The sequence below is a fragment of the Enoplosus armatus genome, chromosome 4, assembly GCF_043641665.1.
Source record: "Enoplosus armatus isolate fEnoArm2 chromosome 4, fEnoArm2.hap1, whole genome shotgun sequence".
Lineage (NCBI taxonomy): Eukaryota > Metazoa > Chordata > Actinopteri > Centrarchiformes > Enoplosidae > Enoplosus > Enoplosus armatus.
Genome location: NC_092183.1, coordinates 3,715,403 through 3,731,289, shown reverse-complemented (window position 1 = coordinate 3,731,289; position 15,887 = coordinate 3,715,403). Strand labels below are relative to the sequence as shown.

General features: G+C 41.1%; 1 protein-coding gene across 2 annotated transcripts in view; it reads right to left on the bottom strand.

Moving 5' to 3' along the window:
* kank1a (KN motif and ankyrin repeat domains 1a) overlaps positions 1-15,887 on the bottom strand; it is a 52,229-nt gene extending 36,342 nt beyond the window's left edge. Inside the window, exon 1 of one of the 2 annotated variants that reach the window (XM_070904129.1) lies at positions 15,828-15,887. The gene's annotated coding sequence lies outside the window, so the exon portion shown is untranslated. Of the gene's footprint in view, positions 1-7,441; positions 7,514-15,827 lie in introns of those variants that run through there. The other variant, XM_070904130.1, reaches the window with a different exon arrangement.

The window sequence follows — 15,887 nt, the reverse complement described above, 5'->3', positions numbered from 1 at the left end:
TTTTCATTGAGATGAACCACTTGTGTTTTTCCAGAGGCAGCGCCCCCCCAAAAGAGACGAACTGAAGGATGGACTCCAGCATGTGAAAGAAAAGAAAGAAGACAAGAGAGGAAGGGAGGGAGGGAGTGAGGACTAATCCCATTAGGGTGGGAGCTAAATGATTTGTTCCACTGAGAGAAGGGGAGATAAAAAAGGTGTGTGTGGGGAAGGAAAGGGGGTGTTTTTGGAGGGGGGGGGGGTGTGACAGTAGCTATGGGAGGCAAAAACCCCTTCCAAAAAGGAAACCCTTCTTCTCTCCCTGTTAGCAGCCCCAGGCTTCCTCATTGACAGCGCTCAAAGCTGTCCACACGCCACTTTGGTCCCAAATTTGAAAGTCTAATTTATTCCCATGGGGGAAGCAACGAGGAAATATTAGAACAAAGAGAGAGACGAGAGGACGGAGCTGGTGACATGCCAAAATTCAGCCAAAACCAAAAACCATGACCCACAGAAGATAAGTTTAACTTTTTAAATTTACAAATATTACATACGATTAACAAGATTAAAAACAAACACAAATCTGAACAGTACTTGGTAGTTTTCGATGCTCCAGGCTACTGGCACATTTCGGTCCATGCAAAAAAAGGTTTAATACCCGGTTGCACATACAACATGGAAAAACACTGCATCACCTCACACTCAAACAACCTCCGAGAGGCGTCTCCTTCAACGCTGTCAGCCTGACAGACACTTTGGCAGTTTCTGTTCTCCAAGAATGACAACAAAGAGGCTCCCCGTCTTCATACAGTAAACTTCAACAGCTTCAGCACGTCGTTAAAACAGCAAATGTGTGTTGGGCTCAGAGAGAGGCCGAGCTCCTCCGGGTGAAGAAAGATTTGACGTAACAAATGTGTAATCAACGTCTTTATGTAAGGCTACCTCATAATACACGATGAAATAAAATATTAACCTTTAAAAAAAAGGGAAAATGGGCAGCCTATGGTGTTTAAGTTCCTGAAACAGCCACTTACATTTAAGAAAAGTGTTGTTTAACAGAACAGGAAAGATATTTAATTGATGTATTATATAAATTCTTAGTTTTAATAGTTTCTATGTGATGACATCTTGAACTGGGACAACAAACTGTTTTGGACACTTCACAGACTAAACGCTTAAATCAACTAACTGAAAACAATTACAGGCAGATTAGTCGCTAATGAAAACAATTAGAAGCACAACAATTAGTCGATAAGTTGATTGAAAACTATCTAAAACTATTTTGACAATCAAGTTTTCGTCATTTTCTGGTTCCAGCTTCTAAATTGTTATGATTTGCTGTTTTTATTTGTCATATATGACAGTAAATTTAGTGCGTTAAGGTTTTGGACTGTTAGTTGGACAACACAAGCATACTGAAGACGCCATCTTGGGCACTGAGAAAACGCCATTTTTCTACTATTAATATTTCATTGACTAAAGCATTAATCAAAAAATATAAATCAGCAGATTGATCGATAATGAAAATATTTGCAGTCCTAGATATAAAAACTTTCATAACTTCAGTGTACATTTTGTCTCTTAGGTTATACGTAAAGGACATTTCTTCAAGAAAAAGTTGCATCTTCAGACTTTTCATCCAGTTGCCGACATCAACAATTCAGAATTGTACAAAAACGATAAATGTCACTCCAGTATGTTTATAAAGACTTCTGTGTTTGGAAAAAGTAAAAGTGAGGATTCCCGGCCGTCGTCGAGCAGAAGGGAAGCTGTATTAACTGTGGGACTAACTAATGACTTCCGTGTCATCCTTTTCATTATCTTGGTCTCAGCTCGAGGTCAGCGGGTCATAGGCTACGAAAACAGTAGCATGCCTTCATAGGTAGAATGCAACACATTGTATTGTGTTGGCAGTGAAGGGGTGAGGGGGGGTGAAGGGGTGAGGGGGGTGGTGTCTTCCCAGTGGGAGTCATCCTGCTCAACAATAGCAGTAACATTCCTCTGGAAACACTGTGGCATTATGGCCGCCCTCTGTTTTGGTGGAAGTGGGGATCCTCCCGGCGAACAAAAGGGATTAACTCCCAGGGTATTCTGGGAATTTTCAATGTCACGTTTGGGAATGATTCAGAGAGAACAGAAAAAAAGAAAGACAACAAATCTTTCAGTGCTGTCAACATTATTATTCAGCGCCGCTTTTATCGCTCTTAAAAACTCGTGTTTTGTCAGCCAGAAAAAGTTTTTTCAAGCTTGTATGGAACGCTCCAAACAGGGGCCACATATTCCCCGTGTGCCAGATTCCCACACTTAAACAACTAAATGTCTTGTATCTGTTGCAATGTAGGAATACGCTTACAACTTTCGGTATTTCAATCTTATTTTTGACATTTTCTTTGTGGCTTGCTAAAAACAGTTTGTCTGGCTGCATTTAGCCAGTTTTCCCCACTTTTTTTTTTTATTACTTCATGCATCTATTTTGTGAAAATGAAATCTTAAGTAGTAGATCAAAAGTATATTTGTTTTAGAAGCTAGAGGAAAAAACAAATCAAAGAGGTTCATTACAAAGCGGCCATATTGGCGCGTAACTAGTGGCAGTAAAGGTTTTATCTTACTAGCTACCGTCATGAGGATTTAAGCAATAAAAAAAGAGTTTTAAGTGAATTACATTAATTGTTCCATCAATCAGTTCAACACTTTTTTAATTACCTGTACTGCGTCTCCAAGGATTGTAACAAATACACAGGAACCTTAAACAGGAATATGTACTCAGCAGTATTGTGGTTTAAATTGGTGGGGGTCTGATGGTATAAGATGCGTACCATGCAACAGCAACGTCCCTGGTTTGAGTCTGAAATTTGTTTAAATTGGTACAGTGTTAACAGCGTCTTTGGCATTTTCCTAAGTATTATAATCTCTTTAAAATCTTGTACACTCTTCTGTGATTTCAGCTGCTATAGCCAACTGCAGACCAAGAGTATCTTTCAAGTAAACTACTTTATTTGTAAAATATTTGGGGGGGGGATGAAAATATTTTAGCTTAGAAATACTAATACTCAGACAACCAGACTGTAGATACTATGACCTTGCTTTTCATTTAAAGAAAAAAAAGAAAAAAAAGACCCAAAACTCAGCAGCAAGTTTAGATATAATTTCTTTACCGTCACCATCATAAGAGTTCTTCTTCTCACAGGGATGATTCGTCACTTTTGGTGTGTGGACAGGTTAACAACAGGTCAAAACCTGGTTTAGATCATCCTCATGAGTCTTGTCTCTAATAAACTGACAGCCCGTGCCCAGAAGGCGCTGTCCATGAACAAATATTGACTCGAGTGGTGACCTGCGTGCTCTGCTATTATTTCAGCGACGCTGGAGGGCAGGAACAATCAGCATTTGCCGTTGGCGAGGTTTGGTGGCAGATGTCACTGAATATGCAAAACAGCTAGACGAGAGAGGAAGGGAAGGAAGCTGCAGCAACAATGAACAACAGATAAACTGGAACTGTCAAAAAAACATGGTCAAAACCTGGCAAGGAAACATTGGACCTTGCCACCGTGACTGTTATTGTTTAAAATCCAAATATGAGCTCATTGGAAAAGTGACCCCCCGTCACTCTGCAACTCCAAAATATTAAGTAAATAAAATCATCATTTTCAGACCAGTCAGCCAGGGACACCACCACACAGGCATCGTTCAGGTAGAAACTAACCACTCTGTTGGTGTTCCTCACTGCAAGATACACACATACATACATACATACATCTAGCCTTCTTTGGCTGAGTATATACGGCGTAGTAGAAACTCCAGTTTGCAGAAACCACGGTTAAAAGACAACAGTATCTCATTTTGTTGTTCAGTCCATTTGTGGAATTGACATTAATTAGTCACCGTTGATAAAAAATCTGCCCATGACATTTATTATTCAGCAGGTAAAATCAATGATTGTCTGCTACGAATAAGAAGCGTGTGTTTTGAAATAAATGATCAAATAAATCCAGTAAAAGATATTAATAAACCACAAAAAAAAATCTCTTTTTATCACAGTAACGGATTTATTAACTTTGAAATTTTACTTTTTTCCCCAGCCCCTGTCTGCTAACCAGCTAGCTCCCGTTAGCTGAGCAACCAATGAGAAAAGCAAACAGGCCAAGTTAGCTGGTTAGCTAGGCAACATCGTTTTCCTAGTTGATCTGAATAACTAAACTACTTATTGGATCTGGACTGTGTTTATTTACAACAGCAGCTAGTTAGCTAATTAGCTACTTCGGCACAGTTGATGCGCTCGCTAACGGGAGCTAGCTGACTTGGTAGCAGTTATCAAGCCTGCTAACAGAGGCAGGCATTATAACCGGCACTTGTAGGTCACTGGGAAGGTATTTGGTTATGTATATCTATGTATTTGACAATATAATTATTTATTTCATTATGACACGTTTTAAAATAACCAATAAATGTTGTTTTGGGGATCTAAATGCACCACTTGTTACAGTATCGACTACAAAGCATACTGCTGCCTTCTATCCTAACAACTCCTATATTAAACCCAGTTATCAAAAGAGCAACACAGTCTCTAATTTGAATAAACAAAAACAGGCCGACTTTCTACAGCCCATTAAACCGGTTTGGTCATAAAGCATCTCAGTGGCATGTGGATATCATCTGAGGCTAGTTTTTGATCCATCCAGGAATTACAAAGGTGTCAATGTGCATGACTCCTCGGATGAAATGATTATAATGCGATTAAACAGGCGCTCATGACTGCTGGGATAATTAACCATCTACAGGTTTGTAGTGTCACATTATTTAAACAAACAGTCATTAGACAGTAATAAGACTTTTCGGTAAATAAAAAGCTACTTCTGTCAATGAAGAGTGCCACTCAAGTACGACGTTATTGAACAATGACAAGATAAGAGAGCTATAATAAACATAATACAACACAATCCCAATGATGTCGCTGCTTTGATAAAGCATTTACAATATTTTTATGTCAACAAGGATCCGTATCTTCCCTCACAAGGCAGAGTGTTCACATGTCATCACTTCACGTGTTTATATTGCAGTTACATGTAATTATAAAATACCTCACACTCAAGATCAAAACTAATTTTGAGTTACATTATGACGTAGCAGGCAGCAGGTTATCTTCAATCAACATTAAATTAATCAGACTAAACTGCTGCGAACAGCTGGGACGAGCACGTCATCGGTCGACCACTGTACTTGTGCTCTACGCTCCTCAGAGGGGGAACGCGGGATAGGTCAGGGAACCTGTGGACGGCGTTGCCATGGCGATCTGCCCCTCACTTTGTGGAAACTGAAACCTGAGAGGACGCAGGGCCATTGTCAAGCCGACTTCACCGCAGCACGGCGATGAGGACTAAAGTCACAGAGCCAAACACCGTGGACATCGCTCACTGTGCTGACAACGGCACATTTTCATACATCAAAGTAAAGAAAAACACGTCAAAGTATCTGCAAAAACTTTTATCACCATAAAACAGCAAATCATTACACATTCACTCAATCATCTATGCGTTGATTACAGATCACGCGAGTATTTTCTCACTATAATTAATGTGGGATGCTTAAATATATGTTGCCTCCTGCAGAAACGCAGCCTCATATTAAAACGCTCCCCATGTGGTGTGCTGACAGCAGGCCTTCATGAGCACAGTAGCTCTAACCGCAGCAGATAAGATCAATGGTGTCACCAGGGAGTCAATCTCCACTGTAAACAAAGCCCCACTGACCGCAAGAGGAAATCATTTACTGCTGCAGCTTTACAGTTTACTGAGAAACGCCCGACCTTCGTCTTCGGGAAGATGTTTACACACCGAATCAAAAAGGCATGTGGCTGCAGACAGGTTTTATGAAACCCCTGAAACCCCTGACTGCAAAAAACAGCGTGTTGCTGTCTTCACCTCTCCGTAGTAACTTCCTACGAGTTTGGGGAAAGAAATGTGATGACAACTTGCTAAAACAGCCTCATTTCCAAAATGTTAAGCGGCCGCTCGACGGCTGTGACACGTGAGATGTATTTCACAGTGAACTGATGTTACCGTCTTCCTAAAGAACAAAATAACAAAGAGTAGGATTGATGTCATGACCGCCACCTGTGTCCAGCTAATAACTTCAACAAGGTCGTGCACTTTCTTCCCCAGTAGGAAGCCTGTATAACCCAGTACACACCAAGAGGCCTGTTGGTTGGCGGTTGCTGTTAGGCTCATGTGTGGCTGACCTGTACTTTTTGCATTGTGTCCATCACCACTGCACCTTTTTTTTTTTCTACCACAAGCAAGTGATCACAGGCCGTCAACACCAGAGCGAAGAAAAACAAAACCTCAGCGCAATTTGTTGTCAAATATATTTTCAGGGGCCACTTGGTTTACTACTTGTGTGATAAACAGGTCACTTTCGCAACTTTTCACAAGTGAACCTCGAGGAGTAAACATGATGTCATATGTACTGACAGCAACTCATTCATAGTTTTGGTGATTCAGCATCATCCTCTGTACATGGACTCACGTGGTGAGATCAGATTCTGGTGACTGACAGCAGATCATGCTGCCTTTTACTGCATCTTATGTTTACTTGTGTTCTCTGGTGTCACAGGAATAACTTGAGTATGAAACTCAACCGCACGTTATGGATAATAAGGATCAGGTAGAAACAGGATGAAAAAGAGGCATCTTGAACCCTAATATTACAGGGGGGGTTAATAATAGTAGTTTAGCTTTTGAACTCATGCTAAAACCACACATCTACTATCATAAAATCCTGTGGTTGATCCATGTTGCCTTCATACCACAAACAGCACCACAGTCCTCTTGAGAACAAACAGACACCACAGGAAGAGGTGGGTCTTGGTCTGGCTGTTTCGTTAGAACCAGAACTCATCCGACAGCTTTCACACCAGCCTAAAAACACACTGAACCAAAGGGTTTTTCTGAACCACAACAAGCAGGTCAGGTGTGACAGCATCCCCAGAACAAGTAACATCAGCCAGTGTCTTGTTAAGAAGGCCACAACATATTCATTTTTCCACATCTCGACCAAAAAGGTGGAGCCCCAGCCAGCCTTAAGGTCAGAGTGACTGGATCTTCACTGGGAATGTGTAGAGCAGCAGCTGTAGACACAACAGACACCCCTCACCCCCAAAACCCTGACTAGACCCTAAAACCAGTTCACACTCAAAGATATCAACCCCAAGTACTAGATCAATACTAGCAGCAACAGTAGGAGCTAAACAATATAACGATAAGTGTATTTTCACTATGTTGCATGCAAACTATGAAATACTGTTAAAATATGAAACAAAATTCTAAACAAAAAAAAAAGGTGTTCATCGTCAGGTTATATGAATCCAAATATGCAGGTCGAAAAGAAGACATCTACAGAAAACAATTCAACAGTTGCATTAGCAACTACAGACTTGCCTCACAAACTCCCAGACACATTTTGCACTCACCGTCTTTCAGGTCTTAAAAGTCTCAAAGCTATTTTGTGGGAGCATTTCCCTCAGCTGCAGCTCACAGAAAGCTCCCAGTACAACCAGAGAGGACACATCCCAGAGAGAAATGAGGGATTAACATGGAGACGTCACCCAGCGCTGTCTCACACGGCAGAGCACGAGCCAATCACAACACAGCCGCTCAGACACCGAACACACACACACATTGTAACCTGACAATACCAGCCACTGAGGGAGACTGTAATACGAGCAGCCTGGTGACTAGCGGACCGAAGCTCTCAGCCGTAAACAGTGGCATCCCTGGCAGGAGAGAAATTCAGCAGCTCTCTCTGTGGTGTAGAGGATAATGCAAGTGTGGAGAAACGGGGGGCGTTTCCAATCGCCTGCGGGTAAAAAGCTGCACAAGGCAAGATTTCCATGTAAAAGTACGCCTTACCTCTCATTAAAAAGTGATCCTCCACCCAACATATATCTTCTGAGAATGAAAGACGCCGCTTTCAAGGCTCAACTGCAGTTTGATTTACGGTGTATTGAAGGGAATTCAACAGAGGCCTTTTTTCATGGCAGGAAAAGAGCATTAAGACTAACAATGAATTTTATTAAATCGACTAATCTACCAATTATTTTCTTGATTAATCATTTGGTCTATAAAAAAAATGACGTCTCGATTTGCGCTTAAGAAATAACTAAAATGTAAGATGGCTCAACAACATTTTGTGAAAAACACCAGTAACATTGATAATCTCATGTCTGCATGTCCAGCTTAGAATAAAAACTGACTAATTAAGACAACACACTGTAGATTACACGCTGTAACTATTTCTTGGCGAGTGACAGCCACACAGTGACTTCCTGGAGGATCGTCGTTCTCGTGCCTGTGCAGAGACCAAAAACCTACTCAATGAAGAGATGATAACTACCCGCACTGAGTCTGCATAATGTCTACTCTCTTGATTAAAAGACACGACAGATTCACCTACACACTTCCACCCTCTGAAGGTGACTGTAATAACCCAACAGCAGCACGTGAGCGCTCTCTCCACAGAAATCAGACTCTGGAAGCATCACTGACAGGTTGAAGCGAGACTGTGCAAAGCAGAAATAACAAAATCCCAGTCTTTGAAATGAAAAAGTTGAATTTATGAGCAATAAAACGCACCCACATTTAATTCAACACACTCAGGGGACTTTCAGCTACAGCCCTTCTTGGTCTGGTATAACTAGCAGCTTTTGGTGGTTAATGTTAGCCGACCTGTGGTAGACATCGTTATGTAACCAACACTATTGACTCAGTTAGCTGACTTTATGACTCTTCTTTACTTATGTTGCTGTTGTCACTTGCTGCTCCTCAGAAACACGTTACATGGACTTCCTTTAAGCTGGTAAGCAGGACGACGCTGTGTCACTGTGTGACTTCTTATTAGGTGATTAAATATAAATCTAAGCACGATGTATATACTGTATATAGACCTGTATAAATGCTGTACACAACCACCTACTTCACGTATATAAAGTATTTAGTTTTCACTTAATGTGGGGAAAATAAAACATGTCATAAATAGAATAGGGTTTATGGTAAAAAAAGCTAGCATGCCACCTGGTTGCGGCTGCTTAGCTCTCCTGATGCGCGTCGAGTTCTGACTAAATTGAAATCAGACTGCCTTCTTGTGGAATGCCTCAACTTGACAGGCAAAGTCTGTGCATGCCTGCATAGCTGAGGGATTATCACAGTATCAATTGAGCCCTGAATTCCCTTTGCACCTGCCTTGTCCTGCTTAACGTACACCAAACAGGCGGGATGTTTCACTCCTCTCTTTCTCAGACGACTTGCCTTTCATTCACAAGCAGTTCTGACGGGATAATGACAAGCTGAGGCTGAGCTGCTTCTGCAAACTGACACTTCCTTCTGACGGAGGAAGCCATGGAAGATTTGTACATACAAGCGTTGAAAGTTTTGCCGATCTCTATCATGGTGGTTGGAATAAATGGAGCAGTAACAACAGGACTGCTGGTTTAATCCCCGCCCAGTGTGGCAGATTAATACTCTATACCTTCCAGCAAGGCAGCAGCTCACATCCCCTGATCAAGCCGGTCCATGATTCTCACTTTGTGCATCGTGCAGCACTTTCACAGTTGTGAGTTTAAGGATTGTCATGTCAAAGCCACATGGTATGTACTATTACTGCTCCATAGGAATTACCTCAAAAACTATTCAAATCAAAGAGCAATACAGTTGCATTCGGTGACACATTTCTTCAACATTGCCAGAGTAGTTTATAATGAAACAACTCTGTGACTACATGTTTAATCTCTAACTAAGTAAGAAGAGATTATCTACACTTGCCGTGTTCATTATAATGAAGGAATATTGGTGCAATGGTATGACTTTCTTTATGGTTTCTGGAACACAATGGAGGTGTTCTTTAGCTGTTAATTGGGTCTGTTCATGCACAAATCCCTCAGTAACTCATATGCTTTTGGTCAAATCACGATCCTCCTGTGTACTGTACTGCAGTGCTTGGCGCATTTTCTTGGTGGGCCACCTAAATAACAGAGAGGTCACGAGTAAGAAAACAAATGTGGCCGATTAGAGCCAGTGTAATCGGCTGATGTTGGCTTATCTCTCACGTCTCAGTATCTACATATATGCTGGCAGATATAAATGTAAACACTAACTTTTTTTTGTACAAACGTGGAAAATATCCTGCTTCAGCTCCAGCTCCAAACACGTCTTTATATCACCAAGTTAAATGTTTTGTGTGTTCTAAAAACAGTTTTCGTATTAAGAAAAATATTTATTGTGATTTTAAAACTACAAAAAGTTGCTGGAGTTTGGACTTCTCTCACTTCTCCATGCACTTTGCAGGTAGGTGAAGTTGTCCCACTCTACTGTGTGTGATAGTTTAGCTATTTTCAGCATTGAACAAAAGTGAAAATCACCTGCGTTCCTTGGGTAAGGCAGTGAAAGATAATTGAAGTGTTTGGGTTTCCCTGCCTCACCACACTCTGTTTTCATTTCTGCCACTCCTCCCTCTGTGGTCAAATATCAAAACAATAATTAACTACATGCCTCATCAAGCAGAGTGCCTTTTTTCTTTGGGGCATCTCTGCAGCGCGTACTTAATTCAATTCACAGGTTCAACCCATTAGCTCTAGCAGAGACCATGAAAGATTAAAGCACAAAGGCATGTCCACTACAGTCCTACGAGTAAGGTCGACATTAACGCTCCTTCATAAGAAATCATTAATAAATCAATTGTTTGTCTGTACAACTCCAAAAAAAACATTTAATTACATCCAGTTCAAGATGATAGCAATTGTATTTTGTGTTGACATGATGGATAAACCACATGTCAGGGAGGTGTGGTCAAAGTTATTCAATAAAATGTTCTCCACGCAATGTTTATGAAAAGTGGGTCAAAACAATATCCAACACTATACAACTACAACTCAGTAGGTACTTATCAGGTGTGCAAAAGAAAAAATCCACACGAGAAATCCTCAATTTACGACATTTAAACTGAATGAATTTGAAAATGGCAAATGTCAATGATCTCTGGTATAAAGAGCACATGATGAGAGGAGGCATGAATGAAAGAAGGGGATTAACATACCAGGAAACAAAACATCTTTGTGAAACACACTTCAAGGTTTAGCTGGGGTTAATCACAGTCATTCATGTCCACCACGACAGTTTTCCTCCCAACACAAATCTCACACATGTTGAAGCATGCGGGACTGAATCTTCAAACAATGCTCCATATGGTTAAAAACGTCAAGATCGACGAAAGCCTATCCAGGTCACAAGGAGGGGACGTTTCAGTCGAGAATGGACACATTGCGATATCTAATAAGACAGTTTAGAGTTTAGCGCACGTGTCCGGTGACGGTAAGTGATGCAAGACTTTCAATTAACTCCAGTTCACAACCTCAACAGATGCCACTGACGGGGGACTTCAGCTCTACAGGCCTTAAAGGCAAAAAGAGCTTATCAAGTCTGCCATCAGCTAGACAACAGCTTCCTCTCATCGAGCTATTTTTGGACACAAAGGGAGCAGAAGAGCCATTTATCAAGCCAGAGTTAAACTTGGGTCCTTAAAATGAACATTCCTTAACAGTCATATTGCTTTATACTGTATTTCACTCACAATAAGGATCATTTTAATTGGTCTGAACAATCTTAACAGTTGTATAACGTTTCCTAATGTACTGGGAAATGTGAACTGTGGCAGAAAAAAAAAGTAATGTTTAAAGTCTATAGACAACTTTGCTATTTTTAGATCCTTACCACTGGTGGGGCAGAAAATGAATTAAATTTCATGGCACCACAAAAGGCCATATTGTTGCCAAAGGGTTCATTTGTTTGTAAGCTAAATAGGATGTTATGGCCAGCCGCCAGCTAATTCAGCTTAGCATAAAGACTGGAAACAGCTAAACTGGCTCGGTCCAACGGTAACAAAATCCACCAAACAGCACCTCCAAAGCTCACTAATTGCCACACTATTTCTTGGCCGGGACCAGTAACTTCCTTGAGTCTCTGCTGGTGCTCCGACCAAGAAATATTCTGGTACATAACGTCACGAAAACATTAGCCATGAACTAGTTAACATGTTCAGACTACTTTTTACATACTATGAACTATGTAAACCTTCAATCCAACAATATTTGACATCCCTAAACATAATATTCAGTGGAGGTAAACAGTAGAGTACATTGGCCTTCATGTGGCATCTATTCAAGACATTTTTTATTCTATTTCAACCTGGCAGACAATTCAAAGAATCGGAAACCAAAACAGATTCTTCTATGTTAACAATGTCCAATGATCAAGCATCTTTACACATTGCCCCGACTCAAAAAAGATCTGCATCTGACCTTTATATGAACATTAAACACTGTCATTTAAATGTCTGTATTATATGCCTTACAGTATTCTAATAATTGTGACCAATAAGTGCATGAAAAAGCCAAACCCAGCCAAAACTAAAGTCTCCCAATCCATCGCAGGCCACATCTCAGACTCTGTTAAGCCTCTAAATCCAGCAAGCGCTGATTTAAAAAGATTTTCAAGCAGTTCTGCCAGAGCTTTGATCACTCCAATAATGACTTCCTCGCAAATTTGCAAACAATGTAGGGCTGGCCTGGCGGCTGCCCCAGAACCCTGGAAATCTTTTAGGAGGATTCCCTGAAGCTTGACTTTTCTTTTTTGTTTTTATTACATTTAACAAGTCCTTCATTTAAAATCTGCTGTGTCGTCCAGTTTATTTTAGATTTTACAGGTTTATGCTTAAAGAGGTTACTTGTGCGATGTCTCATCTTATCTGATATCTCACCAAACTAAACTTTTGTACAGTTCTCAGTAAGGTTTGGTTTTTGCAGGGGGAGCTCTAATTGTTTAGTTTCAGTGCATCTACTATTCAAAGTAGGTTTGATCTTGTAATAACAGGGCAGTCCCTCAGGCTCATGTAGGTCTTCATCCCACTCCTAAGACCTGAACAGCTGTAACAACTCCCATCACCTCCACAGCCAAACACTGAGACCAGCAAGAGTGGTTTCTTCAGGGTTATACAGGGTTGTTCAGGGCGTACAGAAAGAAATCATCTTTTCAAGCTAAAGCAGCCAAAAAGGCAGTATTTTAAGCACAAAAACATGCAAGAGATGCACAAATGGGACAGAAGCATGCACAGATGTTCGACCAAAACTAAAATTACAACTCTTCACCCCCTCTATATAAAATTACAGAGAAAACACCACAGGAAGGACTGTACAGCTGCAAGAAAAGCAGGGCCAGATTTGACGTGCAACCCGCTCAGACGGGGCGGTGGAGTGGAAGTCATTTTCTCTAAACAAACACTGGAGGGATGGGAGTCATAATCACAGGGAGGTGGAGGCTGGGGGTGACACATCTGAGCAGCGGAGGCCCAGCTTTGATCATGTGGACAGAAGGGTCGTCTCACTAAGGTGTTAATTGATAGACCTCTGCCATATGTCCACAAAGGCGGAATGACCAGCCTGATGATGTGGACCCAGAGCGCCGCTAAGCCTGATGTACCAACCGACGCCAGGCTGTGCTTCCACCCGATCTGCTTACGCGTTAGTGGGAAACCAGTGAGAGGCTGAGGAATGCTCTGCGTGTTGCTGGAGGACCTGCACAATGTACAGATTCAACACTAAGCTTGTTACAGTACGAACAAGCCTGAGCTCAGAAACGCCAGTGAAATAAACAAGGGGGCACATGAGCTGCCTACACACTCAAATCAATGTGATGCATTTACGCTAATAAATAGTCATCAGTTCACCTAAACGGTGCATTAATTAGCATTTAGAAAATTAGCCTTTCATTACAGTACTGTCCTTCAGTGGCAGTAATAAGCTTTTTAATTGTACAATTAACTTGTAACAAAGAAAAACAGGTACAATTTTGACGGATGAAGCCAGCATGTCAGAAAAAGTCATTCAAATCAACTTGTTTAAAAAAAATGTCCATGTATTGTTTTCAATGATGAATAGACAAAATGTCCTGTATACTGTGTACCTGAAACTACCTGAAAGTTGTCCTTGGCAGTGGAGACAAGGACAACAAGGACTGGTAAGCTTAAACAAAAGAAGTTCACCATTTAGGCCACTTAATAAGGCAAATACACAGGCCAGTTTATTTGGTACACTTAGCTAAAAGTAATGCCTATCTTCAGAAATGTAATGTTCATTTCTTGCTGAAACTGTTTTAGAGAGGGGTTGAATCAACCTTATGGTAATTCTGGAGGTCCACCAGTGAAAATATGCCTCCCTAGATCATGTATTCAGAGCCATTTTGTGTAAATAATTAGGTGGATAAAGTTTAATACTCGTCATGATGTACAACTGAAAATTACAAGAGAGCTTTTTAAGCACTTTGGTGTGTCTGCTGACTCTTATAGATCTGGGAATGTACATACCAAAGTGAGGAGAACGGGTATTTATAATCTTACATTTGTTTGTAATCAGTGTTGGTTTGATTAAGATGGCAGCACTGTAACTTCAAATACAAAAAAATGAAGTTTTCATAGCTTAATTAATTTAACCGTAAAGTAGTATCATACAAGAACAAGCAGCATTCAATTATACTGGAGTTTAACATCGGTACAGCTGGAAAAGTCATGAAAGGACTTTATATAAAATGTGATGTTTTCCAAAAGTGACTGTACAAAAGATCACCAGGTTCACCAAAGCCACACCAGCTTGGTACTTTTATGTCTGAAGGAATGCTTTGTTTGGTCTCCTGGATGAAAGCTCTGTTTGTAATCTGTGTTCTTATTATACGCAAGTGTAGAGAAATGGACTCAGGGATATGCCAAAGGTGCCACACTGGCTCATATTCTTCCCCTTGACATATCAATTCAGAGCTTTATCGCTAAAGAAAAAGTGGAAAAGCCTCTGAGCCCAGCAGAAGATGAAGAGCCCTCTGTTTGATCCCAGCTCTTCACCAGCACAATAGGGACCACCATCCAGGTCTATATATCCCCACTATTCTGGTCCTAGAATGGTTTAGCTCCCTACCTCAAGCTTTTGCAGAGCTTTCATCTGCCAGTGAGAAAATAGGTAGTGGCGTGCCAAATCAGAAGAGGAGAGGAAGAATGAACCCTGCTGTACGGTTTGGAGACTGGATACCAGATATGACCAACAGTGGCTTCATTTACACTGTAACACACAGTGAAATGAGTATAGTGAAAGAAAGAAATTCTTCTTTTAGAGGTTTGAGGTGGCAAATCTGTGGTGAAACCTGATTTACGCTGTTCAATCCATGGCAAAGCTGAGTCAGTATGGGTCATGTAATTGTGAGGGATTACTAAATCATGCAAGAGAGATGGGTCAGTGTCTGAGAACTGTTTCAAGAGCAAACTCACATAAAAATAAAAAAAAGGAGCCACCACAATACGGCTCACGAGTTAAATCTTAATGAATAAGCGGCCGTCTGTCCTGTAATGCACGCACCACATTTCACTGCACTTGGAGTTCAAAGTTCAAACCCCACACTGCAGCACGAGAGACACTTCCATGACACCTGTCTGGCGCGAACAAGCTTTGTTTAGTCGGGGGAGGAAGAAAAAAAACAACAACCAGATTACCACAACGAGTACAACAAACACCATATGACTTTAAACATAATCCTGCTTAACCAGCAGCGCTTCATGGGATTGTCTGGTCTGGCCGCTGCAGGACCACCTGACCCAGAACATGCACCGAAGACACATTTAAGTCATCCAAGACATTATCCCAAAGGCTCGTGCATGCTTAAATAACCACACAGACACCCTCAAAATCTTAAATACATTGAGGACGATTAACTTAACACGTCCCTTGCATTTATCAGAAGCTCCCTGCGACTGCAACGCGTTTAACTTACCCGACGCCAAGTGTCTCCCAAGCTGTTTTGGACTTGAATGCAACTCCTCCTCTCTGTTCG